General features: G+C 33.7%; 1 long non-coding RNA gene across 1 annotated transcript in view; it reads right to left on the reverse strand.

Annotated features, from left to right (window-relative positions):
• The window catches only part of LOC110740556, a 66,296-nt gene extending 53,891 nt beyond the window's left edge, over positions 1–12,405 (reverse strand). The window contains exon 1 of the long non-coding RNA XR_002515318.2: positions 12,209–12,405. This is a non-coding gene — a long non-coding RNA (uncharacterized LOC110740556). The remainder of the gene's footprint in view (positions 1–12,208) is intronic.
• Positions 12,406–18,446: the final 6,041 nt, after the last annotated feature.

Here is an 18,446-nt window from a genome sequence, read left to right on the forward strand (position 1 = left end):
AAAACAATTGTTAACGACGATAAAGTATTTATACTATGCCCACGCTCTCTTCTAATTATTCTAAGTAGATTATCTCATTTGATATTATATCATATTGCTAATATTCTTCTAAATTTCCTGCATTCATTTGTTTGTTTATTTGCTTAATAATTTAATACATTATTATTGAGCTCATTCTGAGACTATAGAGATAATAAAGGGGGAAAATGAAAAAAGGTCTTTGATATTTTGGAGCTTATGCCAAGTCATCCTGCATTAACAAAGTCTAACATAATACCAGGTATAGTAAACTATTAACTGGTGTAGGGATATTGAATAAAGTAAAAAAGGGAAGACATTTGACCACACGCCAGAGCTTCAAGAAGTGTGCTCATCTCTTTGACAGTTTTGTTGTTGTTGTTGTTTGTTTTTCTGTTTTTGTTATTATTTATTTATTATTTATTTATTTATTTACTTTTTGAGACAGAATCTTGTTCTGTCACTCAGGCTGGAGTACAGTGGCACAATCTTGGTTCACTGCAACCTCTGCCTCCTGGGTTCACGCCATTCTCCCGCCTCAGCCTCTGGAGTAGCTGGGATTACAGGCTCCCGCTGCTGCGCCCGGCTAAGTTTTGTTTTTTTAGTAGAGACGGGGTTTCACCATGTTGGTCAGGCTGGTCTCGAACTCCTCAGCCACCCAAAGTGCTGGGATTACAGGCATGAGCCACTGCGCCTGACCTGACATAGTTTTTCTCCGTTAAGTCACACAGCTTCCCTATGAGGAATGAAACAGACATACATTCAGGTTTTCTAATACATCTTTTAATTCTAAGTAGAGAATACCTAAAATGACTTTTTGTGTGTGTATAAAACTGGCTCATGATAGAGTGCAAATGAAATGGCAATTGAAGAGAGTATTTCCATCACTGTAAGTTTATGGTAGACTGATATATATATATATATATATATATGACTGAAATACTTGAGTAAAACTTTGGCATTGCCTTTAACAGAGGTTATATAAATGAAGTTAGTGAGTTAGAAAAAAAGACTAATTATTAGGTGTGAAAATCAGTTTATGTTGCTTATATTGTTTGAAATTAATTTTTTTCTATCATTCAATACTCCTGATTTTCTGAAAATAGCCTTTGGATTTTAACCAGTTTATAAAATAAGTTACTCTTCATTTTCAGTGGTCTAGATGTCCATTTACAACTTAAGTCTGATAGACTATAAATTTACTGTGGTAAACTTAGATCACAGTTAAAAAGCTATCTTCTTCAGGTTCAGTAATTTATTTACTAACAGTTATGAATATTTGTGTGCTCAGAGTTTTATTTATTTCAAAACTTTTAGGCAGTAAACTAAATCTCCTAATACATTAGTTAAATGATTGTTTAACGATGATTATTTACTTTTCATTTAACTAGGTGTTATTTGACATTTATTATAATACAAATTACACTGAACATCATAATTTAGTGAAGAGATTACAGATAGCAAGATATATTCAAATCTTCATTAGACATAACTATACTATTATAACAGTTTGTCAGTTTGTTTAAATAATGTCTTCTTCTATAGATATATTGCATATTTATCTGATTTAGGGCAACTGACACTTGTAAACATAGAAGAAGGCTTTCTTATTTTAATGGTAAGAAAAGTAGAAGACTTCGCATTTCTTACAAAGAAAAGTTTTAAGGAAATGTAAAATAGAGAAATACATTATGGTAGAAGTGATTTCATCAATAAATGCAATAGCTCCACTAAATGAATGTTTTACAAACTTCCATGCACACTAGAAAATATGTCATTCCAAGCCAAAGTTGCATTAAAATAATCATTATATTTAATCATGCATTTAGATTTTCAGAGAATAAGGCACGGGTTTCGTAAATGAAAGTGTGGATTTGTGGATCTCTCTCTCCTGTCCTCTGTTGATACTTTCTATACAGTTCTATTATATTTCATGATTATAACACACTAGTAAAAATAAACAACTAAATTTATCTTAACTGTGCATCTATGTTGCACAAATGTGTTTTTTGCCATTGACTAGACATGTATCATGACATGAACACACTCACAAAATACTGTAGGGTATCTGTTTTGAAGGTGCTGTTTTCCTAAAACATAAAATGTACATTTCCTCTGAAATAACTATTTGTATCATTTTTTTTTTTTCTGGAATCCATTTCATTCCATGTTGAAACTGCTTCTAAAATGTAGTAATTTAGAACTATCTGGGAACTTATTTTGTCAGAATTATTCATTTATCAGTACTTCGTTAGGGCAAGAATTATTTAGTAAATGTGCTAATTTTGAATACTATTTCATGTCTAAACATCTGCAACCCAGTGGGGCCAGGTAGCTCCCAAGACCCATAACACTTATTCAATTCTATTTATTTGCATGCTATTTGTTGATTTGCCTATTTAAGTTTGTCATTAATTTCCAGTATCAGCTTTTATAAATTAGTACAGCCCTCCAAGATTCTAGACTCCTTCTACCTTTGTTCAACCTCTCTACATAGACCTACTTTTTGAGTAGCAAGTGTCATGTTAGCATTGGATACCTATCAATGTGTGAACAGTAGAGGTGAATAATGACTTTGAGATAATTAAACTATTTTTTTTTTCTGTTCTTTTCTCCACAAAAGATTCTCACCTATACTTGTCAACTCTGGGGAAGACCAGACCTATTGAAAAGTACAGATAGCCCATAATCCCCCCTGACTGTTGTGATCAAAACCTATGAGCAAACACCACCCAAAACTAATGCAATGCTAGCCATGTATGTAATTTAAATGTTCTCACCACTAAAAATAAGTTGTTGAGGTGATGGATATGTTAATTAGCTTTGTTGGATCTTTCTACAATGTATACATAGGTCGAAACATCAGAACATCACATTGTATCCCATAAATATACAATTATAATTTATCAAATAAATTAAAAATAAATATATTGTAGTCACATTTAAACAAGTAAAAGCAGGTGAAATTAATTTTAATAATATATTTATGTAATTCAAATATATATAATATTATCATTAGCATTTCAACATAAAATCATATTTTAAAAATCAATGAGATATTTTACATTCTTTTTTTAAATACTAAGTCTTTGAAATCTGGTGTTTCAGATTTCGGAACATCTTAATTCGTATTAGCCACATTTGAAAGACATGAGCTAGTGACTACTCAGTCAAACAGTTTAGGCCTAAACCTTTAGATTTACTAAAGGTTATAAGTTTGGGAGAAGGATTTACTAAAGGTTATAAGTTTGGGAGAAGGTTATAAGTTTGGCAGAAGGAGGATAAGAGAGCTGAATTTCCTCCAAGAATAAAAGACCTTCCCAAGCAGAGTTCCCGAGAGGCAGCACAGCCCTAGAGAGGGAATCATTGTAGATGGGATTGTAAATAGATTTGTATGAAGGAATGTAGACATTGGAAAAAGATCCCTGTGTTCTCAGTTCATAGCCCAAGAGAAGCCAATGGAACTTCTAAAAGTGAAAGGGCCTATTAGGTAAGGAACAGGAAAGTCTCTCAGCTTCTCTATGTCAATCAAAGACCAGCTACGTCCACTATCCTCATAACACAAAATCATAAGGCATTATCTTCTCTACTTGAACCTTAGCACAAGTTTTGTAATTGGGGCGATTTGCAAGATTGATATGGCTAACACTTACAATGACTGAATTTATTTTTCCAACATTCCAGCAGAATGAGCCTTGATTAGAAATTACATTGAAATGCATAACTTATAAAGTATTTTATAGTCATCTATTACTATTTATTATATATGTGAATTACTTGTTTGTTTGTTTAGCACATCAAATATCACTGAAAGTTATGGAATGGTTAAAATTCCCAGGAATATTACACAATACAAATTTATATTTTTGACACTTTACCTCAACCTGAAATTTGGAAAATTTTTCCTCAGGCGATTTCTGGAAGCCCCTGGGGATAACTCATTAAAATTATCAACTGCCACATTTTTCTTTCTCATTTCTTCTATGCTCTTCTATTTTTCTTTTAAAAAAAAGTTTCTGCATGCATCTGGTTGGCAGTATAACATGATAACAAGCGTAGGCTCTGGAGTCAAATCGCACTAGTACAACACACACCTTTACTGCTTTGAAACTGTATGGCCTTTCAGATCAAGTGTTTAACCTAGTTCTGAGTTTTCTCATCTGCAATGTTCAGATAAAAAGACTTCTCCATAAACAAGTTGTGGTAAAGATTAAGTGAGATGATGAATTGAAATTGCTTACAACAGTGACTGACAATATATGCTTAATAAATTATAGCTAGTCTTATTAGACCTGCTCATCAAAGATGTTTAATGCCGATAATGTGGTATAGATCTGAAGGAATGGAGATCCCTCTGCGAAGCTCCAAAATCATTACTCCCTGTTGCCTGCCCAATCTTTCTCCACCACAAACAGCCAGCAATTACTACTTTATTGAGTCAATCTAAGATGTCATTCATTCTAAGACACACTGCCAACTGAACAATGACACAATAATCTTTTATTACGTAAAATATTTTAAATAATTATTCATAGAAGCTTTTGAACTTTAGTTGTAGATTTTTATCATGTATTTCACTTGTGCCTAGATAAAATAAATGTGAAAAACAAAATTCATCGGTTAAGGTATTTCTAAGACTTTTGAAGTCCCACTCTTTGCATTTTGTTTTTTAAGTTGAGGTGAAATTCAAATAACATAAAATTAAAATTAACAATTTATAGTTTACATTTTGTACTTTCACCATGTTATACAATCCTCACCTCTGTCAAGTCCCAAAACACTGTCTTCATGCCTAAGATAGCACCCAAACCCATTTAACAGTCACTATCCATTCCCACCACCCTCATGTTCTTGCTTTCCACCTCTATGGATTTATCTACAATATGTGACTTTGGAGACTGGCTTTGAGACTGGCTTCTTTTACATGGCAAAATGTTTCTGAGGATCATTCACATTGTTGCATGTACTAATACTTCATTTCTTTTTATGGCTGAATAATATTCTATTGCAAAGTCCTCATCTTTTCAATTAGTTTTCAACTGAGTCATGGGTGCCTCAATTTTCCCATAAGAACATCATCCTCTGTGTCTTCAGGAACATTGTTGATGCAACATTACATAATGAATCCTCCACTACTGTCCCTAGGATGCTCCTCCAAGCCACTGATATACATTCTGCAAGCTTTGATACTCATTCTTTGGCAATCACAACAATTTCACAATCGCAATGTGATCTATTCTGTAAAGAATATCCTGATTTCAGAACTGTTAAATGTTTTTTTAAGTACATAGCATAATCAGCAAAATATAGTATTTTATATATAGCCATATAAAGACATAAACATACACACAAACATAAACACACACATAACAAGTGTATTCTATATCATAGTATAAAATATATTTCTTTCTGTGGATTCAAATTCAAGTGAAAAAGTCCTTTCTGACCCTAGTTTCTCTTCCCTTAGAATAAACTCAGACACAATTGTATGTTAGCTATTCTTCATGAAATTTGGGATCTACATATATAACTGCACTTACACAGCCATGAGTGTATAAATTTTAATGAGAATATCTGTTAAGGCATCAAACTTCAATCTAATGCTATATATATTTTCTAATTTGCCTCATCCATTCGGTTCTGTGTTTCTGCTCTCTTAAATTAGCTTCCAAATTAAACATCGATATTTCTATTGAATAATTTGGAACACCAGGCAGAATAGAATTATCTTTCAGATCTTGGTAAAAGCAAAAAACAAAAGAAAAAAGGATTAAAATACTGTGCACATAACAATTTAAATAAACCAAATATATGAAACTTTGACTATTTCTTTTGAAAATCTATTTTCCAATAAAATTCTTGCATATTTCATTTAAAATAATTAGAAATAAATCCTGATATATAAAATAGCAACCAAGAAAGAATATTGAAGTAATTTGGTTCAGTAGCTTCAATTTACAAATGAAAACCTGAGTTCCAATCATAAGAAGTACCTCACCAAAAACCGAAAATTTATATGTAGCTATCAAAACTAGAACATTGATGTCCTGACCTTTACTTCTATCCATTAAGCTTCAAAAATTCTGATACTTAATTTAAAATTCTTTTTACTAATACATTGTAATTTTGAAGATTATTATCATATAAACCTAATAAAAATACCAAAAGTCTAAATAACTAAAATATGATTCATAATTTATCTAATCTATTGTATTTATATTACTCTTCATACTGTTTACTCTTTTCAAATATAATTATAAAATTAAAATGGAATTTCAAAGTTTAATAATGATGGCTAATATAACACATTGTAAAGAAGAAACAAATAAAGTTGCTTAAACGTGAGCTTTAAGTCTCATGATAAAATATCTGACCTGAAAAATATATGGTTTCTCTGCTCACTTCCCCACAGATCTTTCTGGTCTGAAGTATTGAAATGGGTGTGATACTTTATTTATTTTATTAAAATGAAAATAAAACATTAAGCTTAATGTGTCTCCTACTTGCTATTTTATATTATTTTATATTTTACTTTGAGTATGATTCCTATCATAGTTTATTTTTCTCTTTTTTTTCAACCTCTATTCCTGTTTTCACAAATTGGGCTGAATTATTTCATTACAAGTCCTAAATGGAATCATACAAATTTAGCCATCTCCAAACATTTGCTACATGCAGCTGGACTCATGTAGCCCAGACTAGCTTTTAAGAACCCACACACACATGCACACATACAAACAGGTCAAACTGAAATGAATGGAGCTATTCATGGAATTAGAGAAAGAGCTATGCAAACTTTGAAAGAACTGTTGTACCATGTATACATATTCTACCACATTTACAGTCTTTATTTGTGGAGTGCAAATCTTTCTGTCCAAAGGTTTACTGCATTTAGACTCTTATTCATTATTCACAATTTCATATTCATTTTTTTTCTGGGAAATGATAGTAGTTTGAATATTTAGCTTGCCCTCCATATGAAAATAAACATCATGGTTAGCACACTCCCAGACAAGGCTAAAAGCAGCAATTGAGAGAGTTGAAACTGACAGTTGAATTCATAATTCATTCATTTAAATATATGGTTTTGAGACTTTAAACTGGGCCAGGTATTTCTTTCTTGCAAAAATTCATTTGTTGACAATATTTTGGAATTTTTGTAGAATAGGGAGGGATGTCATATGCTGTGGTATAACAATTCTACAAAATTCTGAACAAATTTTCTCCTAAAAAGATGGACAAATTCAGATGTGTGTTATCAAATTACTTTAAAACCTGAAGTAACATCTTAAAAGGGGTTTCTTCTTTGAATATATGTGTGTGACACTTGAATTGGTTTATAATTATTTGTTATTCAAAAAAAGGAAATGGAAATATTAGTCTGGGGTCTTTTCCCTAAATTTAACTTTATTTTGTTTATCATTCTCTATTTTTCTTTCTTCATTCCAACCAAGTGATTAATTAACCCTCAGTAAAACAAGTAAATAATTCAGGTATGCTGACTTTTAAAATTTAGAGGTAAATACCTCGAGGGACTCATGGCTTCCCCTACAGACACTTTTTGTACCTTTCCAAAGATCCTGTGTTCATGACCATGTGCAATAGTTTCATTTACGTAAATGCCAATTAGTGTTCGTTTTGGACGGTTATATTTTTAGCAAATTTTATCTCAATAATATAATTAGTAAAACATGCTGAATTTTCAACCATTAATTTTTTCAGTATTTACAATTGTCTTAAAATACAAGTAAATTTCTCTGAGAGGATAATGTTCAGCAGTACAAAGAAATAAAAAATGGTTGGGGTGTTTTGAAACCACAAGCATTTTGTATGATTAGAGGCCTTGGTACAGTTTCATAAACTATTTTATTTTTCACATAGCCAAGAGATGATTTATTCCTTTTTCTTCTAGAACACAAAAACATTACAATCAATTTTCATGTTAGGTTTCTAAAGTAATGACAAATGGCCTATACTAGGTTATTTCCACCTCTTCTTCTGGGACTCCAACTACATGTAACTTAGGTCACCTAATATTTGTCCCAGGCCATCATGGCTTTACTTATTTTAAAGTCTATTTTTTTCCTCCACCTTGGACAGTTTTCACTGCATTTTCTTTATGCTTTTTGTTTTAGTTTTCATTTTCATTTTTGTACTGTCCAGTGTGTTTTTAGCTCACTTATTGTTTTTTCTTGGTGTTTTTTAGTTTAGTTTAGTTTTGTTTTGTTTCATTTTAGGTATTGTTTTGCTTTCAGTTCCAAAATTTCCCCCGGATTCTTTTGTAGATTCCATTTATTTGCTGATATTCCTCATCTTTTTCACTCATATTTCCACCTTTCCCCTAAATCCTTAAGCAGTGTTGTATAATTGTTTTCAAGTCCTTGTGTGTTAATTCCAACATCTCTATCATTGTGACTTTCAGTATTCAGCCATTCCAGGATGCATTGTATGCTTTTGTCTTTGGAGATCTCTCCTCTGTTATCTCACAAATTCCAGTTGCTCAGCAGCTCTGAATACAATCTCTGCCTCAGTGAGACCTCTGTCCCCTACTTGGGCTCCACCTCCATGTATCATGGTTTAAAAAATTATTTCCAGACAGAAATCATATATACGTTGTCTGTGTCTTTTTCTTCTCTAAAAGATCAAAATACTAGGTTGTCTGTTTTCCAATGTCTATAAATAGTTGCTTAACATAGATTATTCAGTTTACAGTTTATGGTGGGAGTCTAGTCATGTACCAATTATCATGTCAGCTCAGAGCGGAAGCCCAGAAATTTTAATGTTAATAGATACTGCCAGTTTACTTTCCTAAAGAATAAAGCAATTCATAATCTTATGAGTAATGTATAAGAGTACCCATTTTTGTAAAAATTATCTAGCCATAGATAATTTGTCCTTTTAATTTCATGTTTTGTGGTGTCACTGTATTCTAATTTGCATTTCCCTAAAAACTAAAACATCTTTCTGCTGACTACACATTAACTTTACTCTTCTGTATTACATGTTCATATATGTACTTTGCTCATTTTCTATTTTTTGATGGATTTGTGGGATCCTCATTTCACTATAACAATTCCTTCAATCTTAGTTTGAATATTCCATTATCTTCAAATTGTCAAAATATATATTTAGTTTACAATATATAAAGTTTTACTTAATTGTATTCATATGTATTTATTCACAAATTAACTGTAATCAAAGACCATATACTGGATCTAACACTGTACATTATATTTAATCAATACATATTAACTGTTAAGCAATTTCTTCTGGTTTGTTAGAAACCATTTTGAGGTAATTAATAATAATTTTTAAAAGAACTTTTCCACAGTAATACCATTTGCTACAGTGAAGTGATGATTTAATATTAAGTCTACTGTAGCTTCCAAAAGAACCCAGTGACACTCCCAAGAATTGGCCGAGCCAATTGGAAAAACTGACCATTCTATATAAACTAGTGTATTTGAAAGTAGGTAGTTTTAATGGCCTGTGATTCACTCAGCATACCATAGTATACAAGAGTTACCTATTTCTTTTAAAAATATTTTGTTTAAACTGGAATGGAGGAGTAGAGCCTAAATTAATTAACATAAAAATCTGTCCAGATTCTGCCTTGTGGTAGGTATGAACTGAATAGTATGTCATGTTTCCATTATTTAGCTAAAAAATTATGTTTTTATTATTTGCCTGATTTCACAGTGAGCTGTAAAACTATTTATTGCCAAAAGTTACCTACTAAGTCATAATACCTCATATGGGACACATGTCAAATCATTACTGTCAAGTATTTCAATAATAATAAGTCAGTTGAGATTTAAATGTATAAGCCCTCTTTGACAGATATATTAGATTAATTCAAGCTGAGACAGCTAAAATTATGATAAAATAATAGAAAATGTAATTATATTATTTAATAAGTAAACTAAACTATAAAATCTTCAACCATATAAAAATATATGTCTGGGGAGACATGCATGAAAATCAAAATCAAAAGGCTAAATATGACAGATGTGAAGCATTTTATTTCAACAAATATGTTAGAGCTAAAATGATAAAAAGAAATGGTTCTTCCCTCAATACAGCCTGATGAAAGAGACAGATGTATATACCAATAACAAGAATATAATTGTATTTCTTTAGAATACATTTATCTAATTTCTATTTGTTGAATAGTGTTTTGGTTGGGTGGTGAAATAAAATCAGCTTTAGCACATTTCCTTGAAGAAACGGTTCTATGTGAAGTTAATGTTTGATGTGTAATCCCTAAAAGAAGCATGGCCCAAGGAATGTCAAAGGAGAAGAAAAGGGAATAATAGTAAAATTAAGTAAAATTTGTGAATACTTAATCTGCATGCCATTGTTCCAGTTGTACCATTGCCTGGCAAAATTCTTTGAATGAATGTATTTACTCTTCCAAAAATTGTATTGCAAAATTACTCTCATAAACTGAGGAAGATAATACAGGCTTAAGGCTATCCGGTGAGTTATACAAGATTATCTAACTAATAACTAATAAAACTGAGAGCCTGAGAACAGGACTCTTATAGAAGTGCTTTACTTAGGGCACACACAGGAGAAGAGGAAATGAGGGAGGCAGGATGTGGGAGAGACAATAACACCAACTTCAGTGGCACAGGTACCCTTCTTTCTGAGGGATCTGAGGCCCCAGGTACCCTTATCAGAGCTTGGTTGCTATATTCATTTATTTAAGGTTAAAACTAGGAAGAGATGCTGGATGGATCATCTGAGTATCAAATGTATTTCTCCCTGCACCCATTATGTTGCAGGAATCTTACCTTCTCATGATAATCAAGTACGATTACTCCTGCTAGTAATAGTTCCTTTTCTGTCTCTTCTATTCTATCTGTGCCAGGAGCCCAAAGTGAACAGGTAGAAGCCATAGTTTTAAGTGTAGTGACACTCTTTCTCTGTACCTTGGTAAAAAGAAGTGTCCCTCTTTCAGTAACCAAATTTAAAACCACAAAGCCTATAGTTGCAGGGACAGGAAGCACAATTTCCCCAAAACACACGACCATGAGATCCACTGGTTCTGATATGTATTATACTTTCTAGTGGTACCAGTCCAATAGTGTTTGATACCTGTGTCAATAGTCACAGTAATTTGAAAACGGAATCACTGGATCAGTAAAAGGGATTTCAAAGGGGCCTCAATATCATCTACTACAGTCTTAGTTCTATTATAATTCTAGCCCCATATTGCAATTTTCTTGCCCCAAACTTCTCATTGTATATTGAGAGTACAGTGGACAGATAAATTGTCTCTTTAATTCACAGGTCTTCAGAATGAGAGAAGATATGCCAAAGGCTTTTTATCTATACCTGTTCCTGTTATGATGATGAAATCCTGGACTACTAGATTGAGTCTGATACCAAAGTTGGATGAGTTTTTGGGCATCTTGGGAGAGGATGTTTTGGTTGTGCTTGAGTTGTGAGTTCTTAGGGGCAAAAAAGTGAATTGAGATGGAAGGCAGAATATCACAGGAACTATTCTTTGGTTCTTGGGATGTGTGGGTGTCCTGGGGTTTGTATCACAGCTACCTTTTTAAAAAATTTTTCAACAACTATCAAATCCATGAGCAGTCCAATCAATACTGAACAGTTCTGTTTCTTCAGGTCATCTGTGGTCTTACTCATTTTCTCCTTCAACATCTGTTTCTCTCTTCCTCTTTTCACCTTTCCTGCTTTCTTCCTGATCTTCATCCTCATACTCATCTTAATCTTCTTCATTTAGTCCTTCTGGTAATTTCCCACCAACCATGGGACTTCACCCCAACAAAATTGTGAGCATTGTTAGGTTTTTGTGTAAGACTCTTGCTGTAGCATGTGTAGCTGTGATTGGTGAGTCAACCGTCTGTGGCTACCAGTTACACCAAGATTGTAACAGTATTTTTATTTTCTGTACAACAAAAAAGCTTTGTAAATAAAATATTAACATTAAAAAAAAGTGAATTGTGGAAGACTAATCCTGTGATGGTCCCTTAAAAAAAAAAAAACACACACACACACACACACACATACACACTTCATGGTATTCTTTGTTTAGTCCCTTCCCCGTGAATCTGGACTCCATGATTTTCTATTGCTCCAACCAATAGAATGTAGTAAAAGTAACACTTTGCCAGTTTCATGCCTAAGCTTTAGACATTATAGCTTCTGCTTTTGCACTTACCCTGAGCTGTGATGTAAGTTCAGTCATCCAGCTGGAGAGACAATATGGATCTTGAAGAAGCCAGGTGGAAAGCGCATGGCCTTGAAATTACATGAAGTGGTCAAACATGGTGGCTCATGCCTATAATCCCAACATTTTGGGAGGCTGAGGCAGGTGGATTCCTTGAGGTCAGGAGTTCGAGACCAGCCAGGCTAACATGGTGAAACCCATCTGTGCTAAAAATACAAAAAAAAAAAAAAAAAAATTACCCATGGTGGCGGGTGCCTGTAATTCCAGTTGCTTGGGAGGCTGAGGCAGGAGAATCGCTTGAACCCAGAAAGTGAAGTTTGCAGTGAACCAAGATCATGCCACTGCACTCCAGTCTGGGTGACAGAGTGAGACTTCATCACAAAACAAACAAATGAACAAACAAGCAAACAGATTTCATGAAGGTGAACCAAGAAACTCAGCTGACAGCGTAGAGAGCCTAAACATATGACCCTGGATGCATTGTTCCAGAGAGCTCCAGCTTTTTAAGTCCTCCAGGTTGAGGCTAAGATATGTAAGATATTCATGAGAGTCACTTTGGACCTTCTAACCCTAACAGATATCTCACAGGGCAGAGACAGGCTCTTCCTGCTATGCCATGTCTGAATTCCTGACCCACAAAACCATGGGTAAATAAAATGACTATTGTTTTAAGCCATTACATTTTGGGGTGATTTGTTATGCAGCTATAGATATACAGAACTAGGAATTTACTGTTTCTTAAAAATGACAAGAAAGAAGTGAGTATGGTGAACCTTATATACAATCTAACAAAGCAGTTCAACCTCAAGTGCCACCACTATGTTACAGTGTCATGTTGCTATTGTTTTTCACATTGAGCTCCAGGTACTGCATCCTGACTTCTATGCCAATATTTTTTCTCCATCATATTTTAAAAACTACAATAGTGTGATAAAATGCATAAAATGTATTTCATTTTTAAACAAAATCATCTTTGCTATAGAGAACTGAAAGCTAATTTTTATTTTTATTTTATGTTTTTCCTTTATGGATCCTCAGAATAGAACTTAAAGAAAGCTGATGGTTTAGAAATCTGTTTCCACTCAGGGATTCTAACTTTCATTTCGCAAAGTCTTGTGAGAATACATTTCCCTGGTCTGCATTCCAGTAGCCTTTTTATTTCCTGTAGCTGTGTCAAAAGCAGTAATAGCAACTTAAAAGAATAGAGCAGAGTGGCTTATAATATATATACCATATGGTTTCATAGTCTTATACTTTCATTAACTTGAAAATTACTGTATGTGATACTGTATTAGCCTGCTAATTACTATTCCTTGCATATGGCTAAGTTAATAGATATTAAATAATAAAAGTGTGACCGTTCCTCTCTAACCTTATGTTTCAGATTCTTCTTTGTTTTTGATATCTTAGCTACAAAAATTCCTTAAAATCTACATTCTGAGGCAAGACAGTAGTTTTACTTTTATTGGCATATCTATATTTGCTGGAAAAACAGCACCTTTTATTTTTACCACACTTCCTGTCATCTACAAAGCTTTAGCAGATATGGAAAAGTTGGATGAGTAATTTGAATAGAATAATATGGGCAGCAAATTGCCTGGTCAGTTTGGTATTGAAACTACCATACAGCATGAAAGCTTAGCTGTTTCTGAAATTATGTTAGACATAGCATTTCTCAAGTTAATACTCATTAATATAGTCAACAGCAGAGTCGAGTGTAAAGTAAAATTCTCTCATAAATTTGAAAATAGAATTCACAACACAGAAGCCATTTTATAGCTAGTGGATTCACTTATTATTTTTAAGTGAAATTATTATATCAAAAAATATGAGACCAAGAGAGTCAAGTTTTATAATTGCAAGATTATTAAGCATATGTGTAAAAGCAATCAAGCAGAATTTATTTTTGCTAGATTGAGTTCTTCTATAATAGCACATTGTATTTACTATGCTAGCAAATTTTAGGGAGATCATGATAGAAATTGTGCACCCCAGAATGCAAAACTGACTATCAGATTTTAAGTTAATTATTGTTTTTAATGACACAATTACAATGTCTTGATAAAAGCAAGATCAAGCCAATAAAAATAGGTACTGATATGTAGTCTTTGAACTGAATCCTAAACATTAACATTAAAATATAGTGGAGAGAACAAAAACAATTTAAGACAATCCTATGAGAGAGAGAAAAAGTTTGTTCCTCCTACTCTACTCTCTTATACAGTCACTCAACAAAACACATTTTTTTTTTTTTTTTTTTTTTGAGTCAGGATCTTGCTCTGTCACCCAGGCTGAAGGGCAGTGGTGGGATCACAGTTCACTGAATCCTCAACTTTAGGGTTTCAAGCATTTCTCCCACCTCAGCCTCCTGAGTAGCTGGGACAAGTTTGTACCACCACACCCAGTCAACCTTTTTTATTTTTCTGTAAAGAAAATTTTAAAAATCTTATGCTATGTTGTCTAGGTTGGTCTTAAACTGCTGGACTTAAGCATTCCTCCTGCCTCAGCCTCCCAAATTGCTGGCATTACTGGCATGTGCCACTGCACCTAGCAAACATAACACTTCTGACACTAGTTGTATAGGGGTATTTCCACCAAGTAATTATTCTGTCAACTCCAGCTGGACATCCTATAATTCAACTCAACTCTGACATGGCCTGGAGATAGAACCGGATTCCACATATTAAGGGATCAGTCCCACAAGATTGCCCCCAACTTCAGATAGAATTGCAAGCAACAGGTTTTCACCTATACTTCTGACCAACCAGCTATAAATCAGGCTTCCCAATACTCCCCCTTGGGTTCAATTAACTTTCTGGAGAGGCTCAGAGAACTTAGGGGAATACAATTTACATTTACTGGTTTATTAATAAAGAATATAGATAAACAGCAAGATAAAGGGATACATAGGGAAAGATCTGGAAGGATCCAAAGTACAAGAGCTTCTGGCCATGTAAAAGTATAGCAGGCCATTCATCCAGCATACTGATGTGTTCACAAACTCAGAAGCTCTCTAAACTCCATAGTTCAGGGATTTTTATGGAGGCTTCATCACATAGGCATGATTAATGATCAATTCCATTTCCAGCCCCTCTTTCTACCCAAAGAATGGGAGGTGGGGCTGAAACATCCAAGCTCACAATCATGACTTGGTCGGTGTGGTGACCAGCACCATTCAGCAGTCCACCAAGAGTCACCTCATTAGAACAAAAGACACTCCTATCACCCAGGAAATTCCAAGGAACTTAGGACCTCTGTGTCAAGAACTGAGGCCCAAGACCAAATATTAGAATGAAGGATTCTCCTAGTACCTTAAAAGGGCATCATTAAAAGCTCTGTCTTGGAAACCGGGGAATAGAGCAAATACTGGAAGAAAGGATTCTCCTAGCACCCTCTCACTCAGGAAATTATAAGGGCTTTCAGAGCACTTTACCAGAGACTTAGGACAGAAATATATATATATATATATATATATATATATATATATAAGGACAGAAATATATATATATATTTCTTAATATTTCACAAATTCAAAAGACTGAAGGGAATAAACCATATCCCAAAGTTCAGGGGCAAGTTCATCAACCAAAAAAGATAGGCTGAGGAATGTAGTCTAGATCTACACCACATCCTCTAAACTTAGATGAAAGACAATTATCAAAAAGTAAAGATTTTGCTTCATACTCAGAATGTGCCTGAATCTGGACATCAGAGACTGTTGCCATGCTTTCTCTGAACAAATCAGAATCTGCTTCCCTTTTTGTGCACGTATTCTGGGTGTACAAAGTCAGTGAAAAGGTCAGATTCTTTATATCTTGAGGTGCACAGAAACCTCAGAAAAAAAATGCTTTAAGCAGGGAGACAAAAGCATTAGAGAAAATCTGAGGATGTAAAGGGTTTTAGCTAAGATAATGACCAGAGACATAGCAATGTACACATTCTCTTTGCAATCATGGTTAATCCAAAGATTTTCTCAGCAATATACCCACAAATAATAATAGCAAATTATGGAGGGGGCACAGGTAAGTAATTGGGTTGGAGTGTGCTACAGGCTCAAATCTCAGGCAAAGTAATTCTTCACCTAATTCCCAAGCTTGCCACCTGTCAGCCACCAAGCCAGGAAGAATAGGCGTACTATAGCATGTAAGAGGAGAAAAAGGAGAAAAAGAAAATTGAGCACCAGTTGCTAAACCTCGGAGTGGTCTTGATTTGGAAAATAAAAAAGAAGGAAGAGATCAATTTGGCTAGCTTGACTGAGCAGCAGGGATGAGTCAATCTCTAATCTATCTGCGGAGAAGGAAAATATGGAAGACAATGCTATTCTCATGTGATTGTCTATGTTTTGACTCACAAATAACCTTGAACTCTAATAGATGTAATCTAATCAGTGGCATGAAGTCTCATCAACTGTATTTTCATTTTCTCCTCCCTGGGGCAGGGGAGGGGCCTTCACACAAAAGGAGAAAAATGTATAGACATTCAACAAATGTAGAGTGTTTACTAAATATTAAACACAGTTCTTGACACTTGGGGTAATAACACTGAATAAGATTTTGCCTACTTTCTTCTGGGAGAATACAGACAATAAATACACAAATACATATTTTTAAATAATTCTAATGAAGATGGTGAAATTGAGATAATAAGGTAGGGAATGACTCAGGCGGAAACATTGCTTTCGTTAGAGTGATCAGGGGAAGTTGCTTGGAGGTGATAAAAAATACAAAACAAAACTGAGTTCAGAATGACAAGGAAACAGATCTGTGAAGATCAAGGGGGAAAGCATGTCACCTCTGAGGCTCTAAAGTCAAGAAATAGAAAGGGAGCAAAGGTAGCTTTGGTAGAATGAACAAAAGGGGAATAGATTGAATGTGAGGTAGAGTCAGTGACAACTACTGGGTTTTGGCTTAAGCAATTGTTATTTACTGAAATGAGAAGAGTTAGGAAGGAATGTATTTGTGTCAGGACAAACCAATATTTGTTATGACCTTTACATACTACACATATAAATAACTACTCTTCCATCTTAAGTTATAATGTAGGTAAGGAATTCAACATGAAGCAAAGGAAGGAAGAAACTTTCAGTGTAGAAGAACCAGCTAGAGAAATCCACGATATGAACTCGTAATTGAGGTGGGATGTATGATGTCAACTTGCTGTCCACTTGGGGTTCTAAGAGAAAACCACATATTAGCTTCTAGAACAAGGACATGGTAAGAGGGTCTAAGTCACTCTTACACTGAGCAGATACTAGAACTTATTTCTCAGGATATATCTTTTTCTATTTAAGTCTATTTTTTTTTAAAAGTGAAGATTTCTAAAAATTTTGTAGCATAATGGAAAAGGAACATTATTCTAAACATTGAAAATAAATATATATTTCTTAAAATTGTAGTAACCTATAGAAAATGAATATGATAGAAAATATCTACTCAGGCCACTGAAAAATGTGCAAAAGATATGCATCCATGAAAGAGATACTGAGTTTAATAAAGAAAAAAAAATAGACAAAAAGTTAAAGTGGAATTGGCCAAAATAATGAAAGATGAAACGGAATTTGAAAGTTAATAGCTAAATCAATATTCATATGCAGACTGAAAAAAGCAGAATTGATACTGCAGAAACCTAAATCAGTGGTTTTCTCCCTTTGGGGGACTACGAAAGAAAAGGTGCTGTACAGGATAGATTAAATTTAATAGGGCTGAGAAATATGAACATATTTCACTCAGGCAAGAAATCTAAATAACTGAGATCAGGCAATAACCAAATTTTAAATAGAAAAGTAATACTTGAGTTGAAATATTATTCAAGCCTATGAACCAAAAGAACTACCTTCATGAACCCAGAAAACATAACAAAAAGAAAAGGGCTTAATAGGAAGTGTTAGCACCCAGACACAGAGAGAGAGAAGGAAAAACAGCTACCTATAAAAGAATAGAAGTTGGGCTGCCCTCAAATTTCTCTTCTACATAACTGAATGCCAGAGGACAACACAGAATGTCTACAGAATTTTAATGGAAAAAGTGTGTGACCTGAACATTCCACATCAACCAATTTATTGTTCTAATATTAAAGCAACAGAAGGCATTCCTAGGTTGTAAGGACTTGGAAAATATTGCAGCCAAATATTCTTCTGGAAAAAAAAAAGAATCACTGATACAATTCAAATGATAAAAATATAAATCAAAATAAAAGTACTGGTGATGAGCACTGACACTACTTAAAGATA

This window comes from Papio anubis, chromosome 1, assembly GCF_008728515.1.
Source record: "Papio anubis isolate 15944 chromosome 1, Panubis1.0, whole genome shotgun sequence".
Taxonomy (NCBI): Eukaryota; Metazoa; Chordata; class Mammalia; order Primates; family Cercopithecidae; genus Papio; species Papio anubis.